Below are 14,739 nucleotides of genomic sequence, written 5' to 3' on the forward strand. Positions count from 1 at the left end.
TTCACAATATCCCACAGATTCTCTATGGGGTTCAGGTCAGGATAGTTGGCAGGCCAATTGAGCACAGTAATACCATGGTCAGTAAACCATTTACCAGTGGTTTTGGCACTGTGAGCAGGTGCCAGGTCGTGCTGAAAAACGAAATCTTCATCTCCATAAAGCTTTTCAGCAGATGGAAGCATGAAGTGCTCCAAAATCTCCTGATAGCTCGCTGCATTGACCCTGCCCTTGATAAAACACAGTCGACCAACACCAGCAGCTGACATGGCACCCCAGACCATCACTGACTGTGGGTACTTGACACTGGACTTCAGGCATTTTGGCATTTCCTTCTCCCCAGTCTTCCTCCAGACTCTGGCACCTTGATTTCCGAATGACATGCAAAATTTGCTTTCATCCGAAAAAAGTACTTTGGACCACTGAGCAACAGTCCAGTGCTGCTTCTCTGTAGCCCAAAAGTGGCTTGACCTGGGGAATGCGGCACCTGTAGCCCATTTCCTGCACACACCTGTCCACGGTGGCTCTGGATGTTTCTACTCCAGACTCAGTCCACTGCTTCCGCAGGTCCCCCAAGGTCTGGAATCGGTCCTTCTCCACAATCTTCCTCAGGGTCCGGTCACCTCTTCTCGTTGTGCAGCGTTTTTTGCCTCACTTTTTCCTTCCCACAGACTTCCCACTGAGGTGCCTTGATACAGCACTCTGGGAACAGCCTATTCGTTCAGAAATTTCTTTCTGTGTCTTACCCTCTCGCTTGAGGGTGTCAATGATGGCCTTCTGGACAGCAGTCAGGTCGGCAGTCTTACCCATGATTGCGGTTTTGAGTAATGAACCAGGCTGGGAGTTTTTAAAAGCCTCAGGAATCGTTTACAGGTGTTTAGAGTTAATTAGTTGATTCAGATGATTAGGTTAATAGCTCGTTAGGAGAACCTTTTCATGATATGCAAATTTTTTGAGTTAGCAATTTTGGGTTTTCATGAGCTGTATGCCAAAATCATCAGTATTAAAACAATAACAGACCTGAAAATAATGAACTTTTATCACAAATAATTTGTGATAAAAGTTCATAATCACTCATTTTTTAGAGAAGGACCTGTATACACACACGTATACACACACACACACACACACACACACACACACACACACACACACACACACACACACACACACACACACACAGAGGGTACTTTTTTCACAGAACATTTCAGAAATCATTAAAAAAAGAACAGATTTTGTAACAAATGTCTTTACTGTCACTTTCGATTATATTCATGATAATATAGATCTCACATGGCTTATTATGGGCATTAAGCATGAATTGAATGAAACAGTTATATAGTTAGCTTTTTCATGCAACCGATGTCCTGGTAATGGGAAAAAATAACCTTATTTGAGTTTGAGTATACTCATACACATCAAAGAAATCTAAACACCCTTTTAATATATTTGACATCTTTTACTCATCCTTCATTTTCACAATAGTGGTTTTAAAATCGCATAGGGTATGATGCTTTGAACCTGTGTGTTTATATGCGTTCTGATGTCTGATGCTCACAGGTGGACTGACAGCACACTGGTAGTTCTGCCCTCTATGAGCAGTAGGTCACATTTATCCCATACCTCCTCCTTTATAGCCCCAGGAACGGTGCAACCACAGCCAGGCGAGGTAGATGAATCCAAATGGACAAACTTGTCTGGTGGCGCTATTTTCCCATGACACCCAGTCTCTAAATGTGACCAGACAGCCTATCTCTGCCCTTAAGATTTTTTATGTCTCTCCCTCTCTTTTGCTGGTGTTCAGAACAGTTTCAGTCCATCTGATCTTTTTTTTTTGAACACACCATGTTGAAATGCACATCGGCTTTGTGAGATATCTTGGCCTGTGGCAATGGTTGTCAGTGGGAAGAGTTGCAAAGCAGGAGAATTTGAATACAAAACTGTTTACCAGGCCTTGCTGTAAGGAGCAGCCACATTTCATCAGCTCTGACTAGTTCAAAAATGTCAGACCTCACCGCAAACACAGGTTGTTCTGTCTATGATCTAAACTTGGCCATGAAATAGAGTTGCTGGTTTAATGTTTACCAAGACAAAAGGCTGGGATGGATTGTTGTGCAGCAGTCTTTGCGAGCTTGTACCAATAAAATATTTGAGTGTTTTGTTTGCCTGTAGAACTGCTCTTCTGTATCAGCAAATACAATTTTTTGCCACCTTTCAGTAGAGAAAAGTTAACAGTTGTAAGCATGGTCATTGTTTAAATTCAATCCCTTGTAGAGACGGTTTTCAAATTCAAAGGCTTGTAGAGGTCCCTATGGGTCCCTCTTGTCTCAGGGGCCGGCACAATGGAGACTTTTTTGGAAGGTGTTGAAGCAGCAGATTTTTTTAAGCTTGAGGCTTGGGGGTTTACAACAGTGCACACTTAATGTGAGGAGCAGCCTTTTCTCATTTGTGCCACTAGATGGCGACAAATGCTTGTTATTGTCAGATTTCAATGCACGCGGCTTTCAATATTTAGCAACCAGGACACGTGATTTGCGCGCATTTCATTTTTTTGTAGCACTTAACCATATTCTTTTTTTTTATTAATTAAATGGCATGGTGACAGATTCTTCCAAAATAACACGTTTTAATGCTGCAAAATTGCAATGAATGAATATTGAAATTATATCAAAATGGGCAAGAAGCTTTCAGAATTTTGTCATTTTAAAATTCTTTTGTTTAGAGTTGTGGTGAATATCAGTATCACGCTTGCATTTTAGTAGGCCTGTAACTGTTTAATAGTAGCATATTTTGTTCAATAACTGTTGTAACAACAGTGTTATGGTTTAAACTATGGTTAACAGGAAAACCTTTGGCGTTAAGGTTGTTCCAAACTTTTCAGCGAGGATTCTTTGCTGACGTAGGCTAACAGTAAATGGTTCAGGTAAGTTACGCTTTTGAGGTAAGACATATTGCTCGTTAAAATATGACTTTTGATGTAAACATGACAGATATTCTATGAATAGTGTAGTCTATTCAAAATTTAATTGTGAATGCCCTTTAAATTACAATTCAATTCCTAAATGTGAATTGAAGTAAAAAGAAAGAGAGAGAGAGTGAAAACAAGAGGATTCAGAGTTTCTAGTTCGAATCTTCCTGTACCCTATGAACGTCGAATTAATCCAAAGATAAACTCAGAGAATTACATTGATGTTTGTAGTGTATACAATTTATTTACATTACATGTATTTATATTTATTGCCAAGACAACAACTGAATTTCGGCTTGAAAATGGTATAGATAGATAGATAGATAGATAGATAGATAGATAGATAGATAGATAGATAGATAGATAGATAGACTAAACACGTCATTTCCCAGAATGCTTTACTATCTCGGATATCTTTAAAATACAATTAATGTCCTCTTCCTGACATTCTAATTTAGATTTTAGTCTTACTTCCTGTCATGAGTTGAAAGATAGTCACTTCCTTAATTGTGAATTTTGCACAACCTGTGTAGCGTTCTGCATGTGTTAATTTACCGCAGTATTGTTTATGTTGGTCATAATGCAAAGACAACCTATGGTCTGATTGTATTACTCATTTCAGACCTCAAACATATAGAGACACATCTAACATGAGATGTGGTGCACAGAATAGACAGTAAATCAGGATCAGTCTCACCTGCAGCCAGCCTCCATAAAACTGAAGGAGGAAGTTGAGCTCCACTAGTTTTATGAGGTCTGGCTCATTACCAGATTACATTAGCTTGTCTCTCTTACACATTAATAAAAAAATCTGAATTTTTAAAAGTTTTCAGCAGTGTTTGCCCTTTTCCTTGCAGTGAAGTCAAACATTTTCAGCCTATAAGGACTTGCCTTGCTGCTGGAGAGATGCCAGGGCATGTGTCCGGGTCGCACCTCCTTTCATGTTTATGTCAGATTGGCACGACACATGGTAGGCACTTAAGTCTCTCACTCTTGAACTCCTTCTTTTCACTGTCAAATGTATGTGGACATACTGTCCGGCATTCGTATTTCCTTGATGTCTCTCTCTCATGCCTTGTCAGCTGCAGCATGCCTCGTTGTGCGTCTCATTTCAGATATTATTCAGTTCTCTAAAGCCGTTGATCAGCATACTAAATGATGATTTCTGAACAGCCTAACACTCCCTTAACACTCTAATACAATTAGGCCAAGACAGCTCGCCTGGTTATGTTTAATGGGGATGACATCAGAGGAGATAGCAGAGAATGAATAAGTCATTCTTGGTCTCATTTCAAATGTGAAAGATTCATACCAGTAATTTAGATGACAGTATTAATTTAACATGACACTGCATTAATGGTCGATTTTAGATTCACAGAACTCGTTTAAGTGGAATGGACTTCCTTAATTTGATGAGATGTGATGGCAGCGCGATGCCACGTCTCTCTCCATCTCTCTCTCCCTGCGGCATGGGAAGCACACGCACATACACAGATATACGGCAAGCTTTAACTGGTGTCCTCAACACGCGTGGTTACCGAGTGAGTTTGTGTGTCTGCATGTGTTGTGAAACGAGCACACTGATGGTTGCTGGTTTTTGAGTGAATATTTTTGTTCGGGGGTTAAGGCACTAGAATGCGAAGAATTTAGATGGCATCTGTGATTAAAATGCACATCTACATCATCATAATTCGCAAAGATCCTAATTTAAAAAAACAACAAAACCGTTACTCCAGTCTTCAGTATCACATGATCCTTCATAAATCATTTTAATATGCTGATTTGAAAACAGCTGTGCTGGTTATATAATAATGCTAGTGCATTTTTCAGGATTCTTTGATGAAAATAAAGTGTAAAAACACACAACATATATAATATAAATAGCATTTATTTGAAATTATTGACTGTCATTTTTGATACATTTAAACATCCTTGCTGAGTAAAAGTATCCCTCCCCCACTTTATTTATATGTTTATAAAAGTATTTCTTAAAAAAACTTGCAAGCTTTTGAACTGTCTTTTTTTGTGCATGCGTGTCTGTATGTATGGTAAAATTATTTAAAATTTAAATGATTTAAAAGTAATTAATATCCACTGTGAACTTTTCCCACAATATATATAGAGTAAAATAAGATGTAAAATGAATTCAACATTTTTGACTACATTTTGATATTCTCAACATTTGATATTCTCAAAAGTATTACAAAATAGATTGCAAATTTGGTATCAGTTCAATATCTGTGTCTACTTCTACTAGTAAAAATGCTTTCGTTGTCTTTCTTTTATATACAAAACCCCAAAATGTTTCATTTTGATTCGAAATCTCCTGTGCTACACAGCATGATTTTATTTATTTTGTGTTTAAACAGTTAAAAAATACTGGAACTTTGCTTCCTTCCGATTTTCAATGTGTTCTCAGACTTTTGGATGTCTCCATGTAATGTACACAGACATTTGCATTAGCAAAATCCCACAGCGCCCTGCTTTCTGCAACATTCGTTCTTTTATTTTTTAACTCGCTCCTTTGTACGTGACTGATGATTTTCCAGGATCCTCGTCTCCTGGTTGGTTGCGGAAGCCACAGGTTGATGAAAAAGTTAGGCGTATTATTGTCTGAGCTGCCGAGTCCCCGATGCGGCCGTGTGTCTCAAAGGCTTCTTAATGACTGGACTCTCCTGCACTCTGCCTCTCTGATGGATGGCAAGCAGGGACGGCCTCTCTTTCATCCCGACAGCCTGACTCGTCTGATTTATTAATGACAATAATTAGGAGTAAACCTCTCTGCAACCAAACCCAGAGTGATTAGCACAGTAACGATGGCGGGGAGGGGTTGTGGATATGGCGATCTGATTAATGTCGGCCATTTTGACCTTTCTGAGCAGGGCTTCTCTGCAGTCTGGGGAGAGATGAGGAGAGAGAGGGCGGCTATCTGTGGTGTCCACTCACAATTAGGTGCTGAATGAATTAGAATGCAAAATGTACCACTCAGGTCATTAGCTGTGCTGTTCACGACATGCTTATTCTATCGGAACGAATCCGTTGGTGAGCTTCTGTGTTATTTATATATGACAAAATGGCACTGGTCACTTTATTCGAGACTTGTTTTGCAGATTCTCATTTCAGCTGCGTGGACTATAATTAGATTCAATCTTCCTTTTCTCTTAATGATCTGAATAAATCTCATCTCACCTGCATCTTGTTCTCAGAATCAGCACAAAGCGGCGAACGCCACCGAGTGACCACGTCGCCGTAGCAGACCCTTCTATTTACCTGTTTGAAAACACAAATCATCTCAGGAGATAGACACGAACCCGCTGATAAATGCAGACTCTGTGTGACATTTGATTAACGAATGTAAATGAAGGTCAAGAGTCATTTTGTGTGGCCATCTTCCCTTTGCCGGGCTGTGACAATGAAATCTTTGCAGACACCGGCTCCAGTAATGGCCACATTTAAACCGCAGTCGTTTAAGAGCTTGTACCCAGTACAGCTGCATGTAATGGAGTTGGTCGGAAAGGTCAGAGTCTTTATCTGGGTCAGATTGGAGTCAGTGAAGTCGGCAGCCAATGAATCGGAGACAGGGGAGATCAAAGTAAAAGCCGTGTCAAGTAGGGCCGGTGAGCGATCGCGGAGCTGCACTTCGACAACCCGCTTTGGGATCGGTTTCAGCTTACGGTTCACTGCGGTTATGAGGTGGGCAGCTGATTTTGGATCTGTGATTCGTCAAAGCATGAATGATGTTGTATGTGTATGTTTAACCTTCGCTGCGACCAGTCGCATGACTTCTGTAAAGCACAAAAAGATAATATTTTGAAAAATGTCTTTTTGTCCACGGGTTCCAGTGTTGTTTTGGATCCCAAAAGGCGAAGTCATCTTTTAAAAATGTATAATTGTCTTGTTATTGTATAAGAACATATAAACCAAGATTTATTTTAATGAAAGATAACACAAAAAAGCTTTCCAAACAAAACATTTCATAACTCTTCCATAGTTTCCATAGTTAATGTGATGGAAACTTGTTGAAAAGTTTTAGTTTAAAAAAAGTTTTGCATCCTTTGTTTGCATTGCCACTTGGTTTGATATAATGTTTTTTATTTATTATTATTAAAATACCCTGGAAAGTAACACAATATAAGTCTCCAAAAGTGCCCAGATACTTTTTGTCCCCACTGAATGACATCGTCAAGTGGCTGAAATGCTTTCCCTTAGTAGTTTCTCTCAGTTTCAACAGGAGTTGAAGTTGAAATCAAGGCCGATCGTCCTGTCAATGAGTTTGCCACGTTTGAAAAACGCTCTCTCCATGTAGGTCATGTAATGAAACTTCTCGTCCCTCGCAGCTTTCTGCTCCCCGAGTCTAATTTGTCCTCATTAAAAGTCCCCCTGCCTCGTGTTATTATTTTCCTGCCCCATCTCCTAAAACACAAGGAACTGATTGAACACGGGGTAAAGTCGGTCATCATGACATGACCTGCAGAAACAGCAGAAAGAGTGCGACGGCTGACCCCGGCAAACTGCCTGCCTGCACATATTGCACAATCCTTCATATTTAATGGGGAAACACGAGCCTGTGATTTTGTCTGCATTCTCTCTAGTGTCTGCTGCTCGGGGTGGAGTGAAGCCACTTAATGAGAATCCCCTGTTCTCCTCCATCATTTTTAAACAGGCAGTGCACTCAGCAGCCTTGCCTTCCCTCTAAGGACCCCCCCGCACCCCCACCCTCCCTTCCTCGACATGCTGTGCTCGTTTTTGTAAGCGCTAAATTATGTATCAGCTCCTTAAATGCTGTGAAACATTGGTTTAATATGGAGTAAACTTGTTTTCCATAATTCCACACTCAAATTAGGGCAGGATACTTAACTTTGTTGGAGACCGTCGATTTGCTTATTTTGTCTTTTCGAAACATTTACATCAGACAGCAACGTAGGGAAGCGCAATTATTGCGTTTTTTTCCTTCTCTTTACGTTATCCTTTATCATTTATATGGTAATAAAGTCTTACGGAGTCCATAAGAGGATGGATGGGGAAACAGAGTCTGTTGCTTGATCTTCCACTTGGCGTTTCCTCATTTAGATTAAACTCCGACATCAGTAACGCTTTACCCCCAACAATAATGTCCCTCCGTTAGCGCGTGAGGCCTGTCCCTGACAGCAAACCGACATCTTGACTCGCCTCATCCCGCCGCAGCCAGCTCTTAACACAACTGCTATTGTTAAACGTCCTCCGCAGCTGTAATATCTTCTAATCCTCAAATAGAGTGGAGTTAAAACTACAAGCTCCAAACTATTTTTACTTGCCTCACTAGTTGTGGCAGATGAGAAGGGATCTCTGCGTAGATGATTATATTGTCATCCCCTGATCTTTACTGCTGGAGTAATTGTAAATCATTGCTTCATGGCACGTCAGAGGTTGTCGGTAGCAGGCAATTAAATGGCACAATATAATAGAGCAAATTATTGCCTGTCAGATTTTGAACAACACAGTTGGTATTTGAATTACACTTAATCATTACATGCATTAGAAAGCTCATTGGAATCCTGCTTAGGACTGAACATGAGCCATTGCATTATTTAAACCTCTAATTGTGAAAGCCATTTATTTGTGGTTACTGTACAACAAAAAGAGTCTCACCAAGCGGGTCGGCTTTAAAAGCTCGATATATCCAAATCAACGTCTTCAGACGCACGAACCAAATTGGCCAAAATGGGCAATTTCGCCGAGGTGGAGAAACATTTAGCCATGCAAAGTGTTTTGTAATTTCAGACTGCGAGGATGAATATTAAATATTTACTTTTAGCCAAGCCCAAGCCAGGTCCCCTTTTTGCATAATTCATTAGGCAAAACAGATGAGGTTATAATTTGTCTAGACGCCACGTATGTGTTTCTCAGGGCTTTCTCGGCCCTCCCCGCTCACGCCCTGGCCCCGACAACCCAATTCTTCAACTGCGAAGCAGCCGGTGGCAAGCGGTCAAAATTGCGTAACGTAAATGTTTTACTTTTTTCACAGAAGTATGCGATGACTTTTGAAAAGGAAGCACTTGATCTTTTGATAATTCGTATATGATGCTTAAACTAATCATCAGTTTAAGTTTAGGTTTCCCGACGCCGCTAATTATTAGTAGCGTATTATTCATATTCTTTCACAACATAGGAGGAAGTTACTTCGCATAATCTGCCACAAGGGCCAGAACAGACACCCTGTATTAACGAGACTTAAGTACTGTTGTCATGGCCGTGCCGCCAGCTCATAGATTGTAATTATTGGTTAGCACTATACTGTGATGCGTATGGGTTGAATAACAATATTAAGGAAGAGCCGTGATGTTAAAAAGGATATCAATTTTACAGGTCTGTGTCTGTGTAAATATGCCACAGGGTTTCTGTTATGTTTCTATTATGATTTTTTTTTGTGTGTGTGTGTGTGTGTGTGTGTGTGTGTGTGTGTTTCATATGTCGAGTCGCCACAGTCATTAAAAGTTCATTTGTTGCTTTGTCGCAGGGGTCCTCGTTCGCCCCAGCGTGGCGTACTAAGATCTTTTTCGAGCCCTTCCTGTTGTTGTCAAGCCATCTCGGCCCTGTCTGTCATATCATATCAGCGCGCCACTCCCACCCAGTTTAAAGTGGCGCTTTGGCGCATGTTACTCCAGAAGTCAGTTCCTCCAGAAACATCTGTTTCTTTTCAGAGGGAGGAGAGACAAATAGGCCCATTGTCACCCCTGTATCTGTACTCATATCGAGTCCTTTGGCTTTTCGGACAGGTTGGAATTATCGAGGGAGGGTGAAAGGCAAATAGCCCTATAGCTCAATCACCATTGTTTGGAATCAGTCAGTGGTAATATTAGTGTTGCCCAGAACACAATTACTCAATAGCGGCGTCTTTAACGTCGTCTTGAATTTATCCTCTTGACAGATCCGGAGACTGATAATTTAATGCAAGTTATGATTAAAATCCCCTTACTGTCAAGCCCTTTGGAACAAATAACAAATACCTCTGTTTGGAAAAATGACAGTTTTAAAAATAAATGAAATTACACGTTAGAGCCGGCGCGGGGAGGGGCGCGCGGGAATTTATTGAGATGTTGCGCGGGAGATTTAGGATTCGGGCTTGGGAGGGGGGCGGGAGAAGTTAATGACTGATTAACAACAGCAATTAAAAGATGAGGAAAAGGTATATAATTAAAATGGAAGTTCTTGCTTGTCAAGTGCGCGTGTGTCATCCATTGTGAGGCTTGTTGAAAAGCCGGAGGAAAAAGAAACCGGCACTTAATTCCAGGCTTTGGCATCAAGGAAGGGCGTTGATCGTGTGCCCGCGGACGCTTTTCTGAAGGCTGTAACTCAGCTGAAAGTGAGGCCGTGTCATTAGAAGTTCAAAGCCGTGCATCTTGTGTTGACAGTCATCGGCAGCGAATATTTGGCAGTCGGGAGTAATTTCACTTAATTAATGGGATGCATATTTGATGGGGGGAATGAAATATTCAAGCTCAGCAAAGTGGAAAAAAGGAAAGATTTAGTGCAGAGTAAAAAGGTGGAGGGATGTAATTTGTGCATTCACTTCAGAGGCTACCGGGGAATAGAGATAGAAAGATGCAAGGAGGTGAGGAGGAAATATGTGAGGGAATTCACAAGATAAACAGCGTAAAAGATAAAACGCTGAGGAAATGGGTACGGCGGAGGAGAATGGAAAAAGAAAAACGGAGAGAGTGGGTATCGCTGTGAATATGAACTCAGAAACAAGCCGGTTTTATAACATTAACGCCGCTCTTCATCTGGTAACAGCGTGCAAGACTTTGATTTGATTGCAAACAATAAGAACATGGCATGTTAGCAGCCGAAGCTGACATATCCCCATTAGTTTAACAATTTATACACATACAGTTGATTTCTTATACGTGATGATCTCTCGTTGAGTTTACAAAAATAGCAGATGCACCACCACTTTAGAAAAAATAGACTGCATTTGTAAATGAAGACTTTAGATGCAAAATGTCAGTCCGCCTGACATTTCTCTTTTAAATGATTTTTATCAGGCTTCTATGTTTAGGTTCAGTAATTCCACTTTAATGGCAATGAAAAGTTTAGTCAGTTATTGACGTGCCTTATTTTCAGATAGAGTAAACATTTTTGAAAATAAGGCATGTCAATAACTGACTAATAAACTTTTCATTTGCCATTAAAGTCAAATTACTGTATCTAAACATAGAGCCAGAAAAAAAATTAATTTAAAAGAAAAATGTCAGATGGACTTGGAGGTTCTTCAAATATAGACGTAAACTAAAGAAGCATGCTACTTTCAGCTTTATGCATTTATTTCTATGGAGTTTGTTAAACACACACACATAAAATATGAATCCAGAAAGACTCAATTTCCTTGTATCACATATGTGCGTTTGAGTGCTGTTTTTGTTCCAGGACAAATTCCACATATGTGACCCAGGACCACAAAGGACCACTTTGCTCTGAAGAGCAGACAATCAGTCACCTCCCTCTACCTGCACTTTGATGCTGAACTATAGACACTTAAGATTTTTTAACTTTTTATTAGTTTTTTTATGTTTTATGTATATTATGTGTTTTTATTTGTCTGTGTGGTGCAAGGGTGGCTCTGTGGGAGCACCCTAAATTTCATTGTACTGTCACAGTACAATGACAATAAAGGCTACTCTACTCTCTCTACTCTCTACTCAAAACCAGTCATAAGTCACACGGGTATATTTGTGGCAAATGTCAAAATTATAAATGTTTCTTTTATGCCAAAAATTATTAGGGTATTAAGTAAAGATCATGTTCCATGAAGATATGTTGTAAATTTCCTACCATAATTATATATATCAAAAAAATATTATTAGTAATATGCATTGCTAAGGACTTAATTTGGACATCTTTAAAGGCGATTTTCTCAATATTTAGATTTTTTTTTTGCACCCTCAGATTCCAGATGTTGGCCAAATATTGTCCTGTCCTAACAAACCATACATCAATTAAGAGCTTATTTATTACATATTTATTGTATTTATTTACTGTATACATCTCAATTAAAAAGAAAAGAAAGAAGTACACTTATGACATGCCTGTGGTCCGGGGTCACATATAGTATTAAAACGAAAAGTTCTGTATAACCTTAGGATTCTGTCATGTGATTCATATTTTTAGGGGTTCATGGGATAATTTCATGGATTTAGTTTAGGTTTATTAATTTAGTTTTCCTTTTTTGTTTTGTCATCAATCATCAATAAAAATGTAAGTAACTTGTTAAACATGAGAATATGATTTAAGAGTTCTCTTTAAAGTGGCATAAAGTGTTCTTTAAAATTGAGTCTAGAACCTTCTTACAGAACAATTTTCAAAGATTGTATTTATTCAAGGAAATATTATTTTAGTATTTAATAATGTGTTTAAATTTGTTTTATTAATTTAATATAACATGTATTTTCAATTATCGATCTACATAATAAAACAATGACGGATTTTACTATACTACACATTGTCTGTTCTTCATTAGGCCACCCAGTCCTGAAAAGAAATACTAAAGTCTTTTATTCATCTTTTCTCTTTTTTTAAAAAGAAACATTTAATTGCCACAGTCCTCAGTGTGTTCGGTTTCAAATGGTGCCCGCCACATTTAGAGTAACAGCGAAGAAGGCTTTAGAAGGAAATGGAGAGCTCCCTACTAATGACTTGAGGGCTTTCTGCTTATTGTGTGTTCAAAAGCCAATGAGCTAATGTGTAGCACTCAGCCAGCAGAGTTCCACTGCTCTCTCAACCCAAGAGACTCCGCGGGCCGGGATAATTGGCCAAGGCTTGTCTTTCCTTTTTTTAATTGAGACTCGTTATTTACATGAATTTAAGTTCTTTGCTCGAAACATTAAGGCGAAGAACATCTTTCAAGAATGCAGCTAATTGAAGTTTTCCCCCTTTCTTTTCTGTGTGTCAGGGCAGAACAAGAAACTGAAATAAATGATAAGGCAAGGAGATGAAATTGTCCCCTTTAAAATTTGCAATTATTTCCCAATTAAGGCCGGCTTGGATAGAGATGTTGGTGCTGTGGGGTTGTTTGGACGCTTTTGGGCAGTAGATGGCGTTAGCTTTCTTTTCCACGCAAAAGGAAGAGCTGGATCTTTGAATGGATTTAGCAGTGTATGGCGTCATCGTCAAAGTACACTAATTTGATTTGAATGTCAGAGCAAGAATTTCACCCGGACGGTTCAACAAAAATGAAAAAAGGATGTTTGACCAGTTTCATTTATTATTTTTTTCCCTCATTGAGCATATTAACCGAAGTGTTTATGGTGCAGAGCTCGGGAGAAATCATTTACACACGCTATAGAGTCACACGGGGGTGTTTTCACATTGGATCCTTTGGGCCACACGAAGGCTAGACGATGGTTAGGTCCCCGGAGGTGCCCCGTGGCACTATGTCCAGGGAGCTTGTACGTTAAAGTGATAGGAGGAGGGGAAAAAAAAGAAAGGCAGTGGAGAATGGGGTGTCGGGAGGGCAATTACGGCAAGGACAAAGCACATGTAATAGGAACTCCCCTTATAGAGCACCTTAATTAAAAGAAGACTTACACTGCGGAGCAGCACTGCTGCAATTAACAAGCACTGATGATAATGAGGTGTAAGATCTGTGAGGTGTGTCTGTGTGTGATGTGTGAAGTGTGAATCGTGGCCGCTTTTAACCAGGTGTACTTTGTCTTTTGTGAATGCTGTTCAGGTGATCTTGAAATTTGGTCTCTATCTGCCGTTGTGACATCTGTTTTTCTGCTGTGCACTTGTGTTCATGTTTGTGTGTTTGTGGAAAGCACTGTAAAAGGGTGGGAAGACAGGTCAAAGAACGCAGACACGCGCTGTTGTTTATTACAGATCCTTAAATAGTTCCGATTTTTGTGCATTTATAAAAAGGAACGAAAGAGTTAAAAATAGCTTAAGTTTAATTACATTTATAAATCATATCACTTTGTCTTTTTTCTTTTTTTATATTTCCATACTTCGTAAATATGTTCTATTTTGAGCTTGTTAAATAATTGTGAAAATTGTTCTTATCAGAAATAAAGCCAAATCTCAATTTCTAGATTAAAAAAAAAATACTGTCTGTTTTTCATATGCAAAGGATTGCTATTATTTTACCCCGAGAAGGCATTTGATAGCTTCCCACAACACACACACACACACACACACACACACACACACACACACACACACACACACACACACACACACACACACACACACACACACACACACACACCAGCCAGATCTGATAAGAAACACACAAGGGTCTATTCAAATCATCATGTGTTGGGGAAGAATAGAAGCAAGTAAACATCAGGTTTGATAACTCTACAGATGGCAAGGGCAGGGAAAAAAACTGCCCTGGAAAATAGACTTAAAATGGGATTATGTAGACAGTAAATTAATAAATCTGTTTACATACTTTAAAAAATCTCTTCTGTTTTTACATTTTATATAAATATAGACTTTATATAGACAGTTATATAGATATTTATAGTCCATACTAATGCTAATATTTTGTAATATATGTTTTAAGGAATACATTATGCTCGTCAATTTTGTTTCATTCTAATTATTGCCTTCTATTAGACAAAATATTCAAAAATATTCTGTTTTGATTGGGGTGAGAGTTTTAATGAAATGTAAAATCCGTGGTGTGAACTGGCTACAGTGACATTATAAGGACTATGACTGATTCTTGCCCCACCCACTGCGCGGATCTATTAAAATGAATTAGTGTAATGAGCGAACACCTAGCCAATGAATGA

The 14,739-nt window shown here is 39.2% G+C and overlaps 1 long non-coding RNA gene across 2 annotated transcripts in view; it reads left to right on the forward strand.

Moving 5' to 3' along the window:
* The first annotated feature begins 2,401 nt into the window (after positions 1–2,401).
* Positions 2,402–14,739, forward strand: part of LOC137048509 (uncharacterized) — a 35,206-nt gene continuing 22,868 nt past the window's right edge. Inside the window, exons 1-4 of one of the 2 annotated variants that reach the window (XR_010899427.1) lie at positions 2,402–2,673; positions 2,841–2,920; positions 3,823–3,935; positions 11,372–11,647. This is a non-coding gene — a long non-coding RNA (uncharacterized lncRNA). Of the gene's footprint in view, positions 2,674–2,840; positions 2,921–3,822; positions 3,936–11,371; positions 11,648–14,739 lie in introns of those variants that run through there. The other variant, XR_010899428.1, reaches the window with a different exon arrangement.

This window comes from Pseudorasbora parva, chromosome 19 (genome assembly GCF_024679245.1).
Source record: "Pseudorasbora parva isolate DD20220531a chromosome 19, ASM2467924v1, whole genome shotgun sequence".
NCBI classification, from domain to species: domain Eukaryota; kingdom Metazoa; phylum Chordata; class Actinopteri; order Cypriniformes; family Gobionidae; genus Pseudorasbora; species Pseudorasbora parva.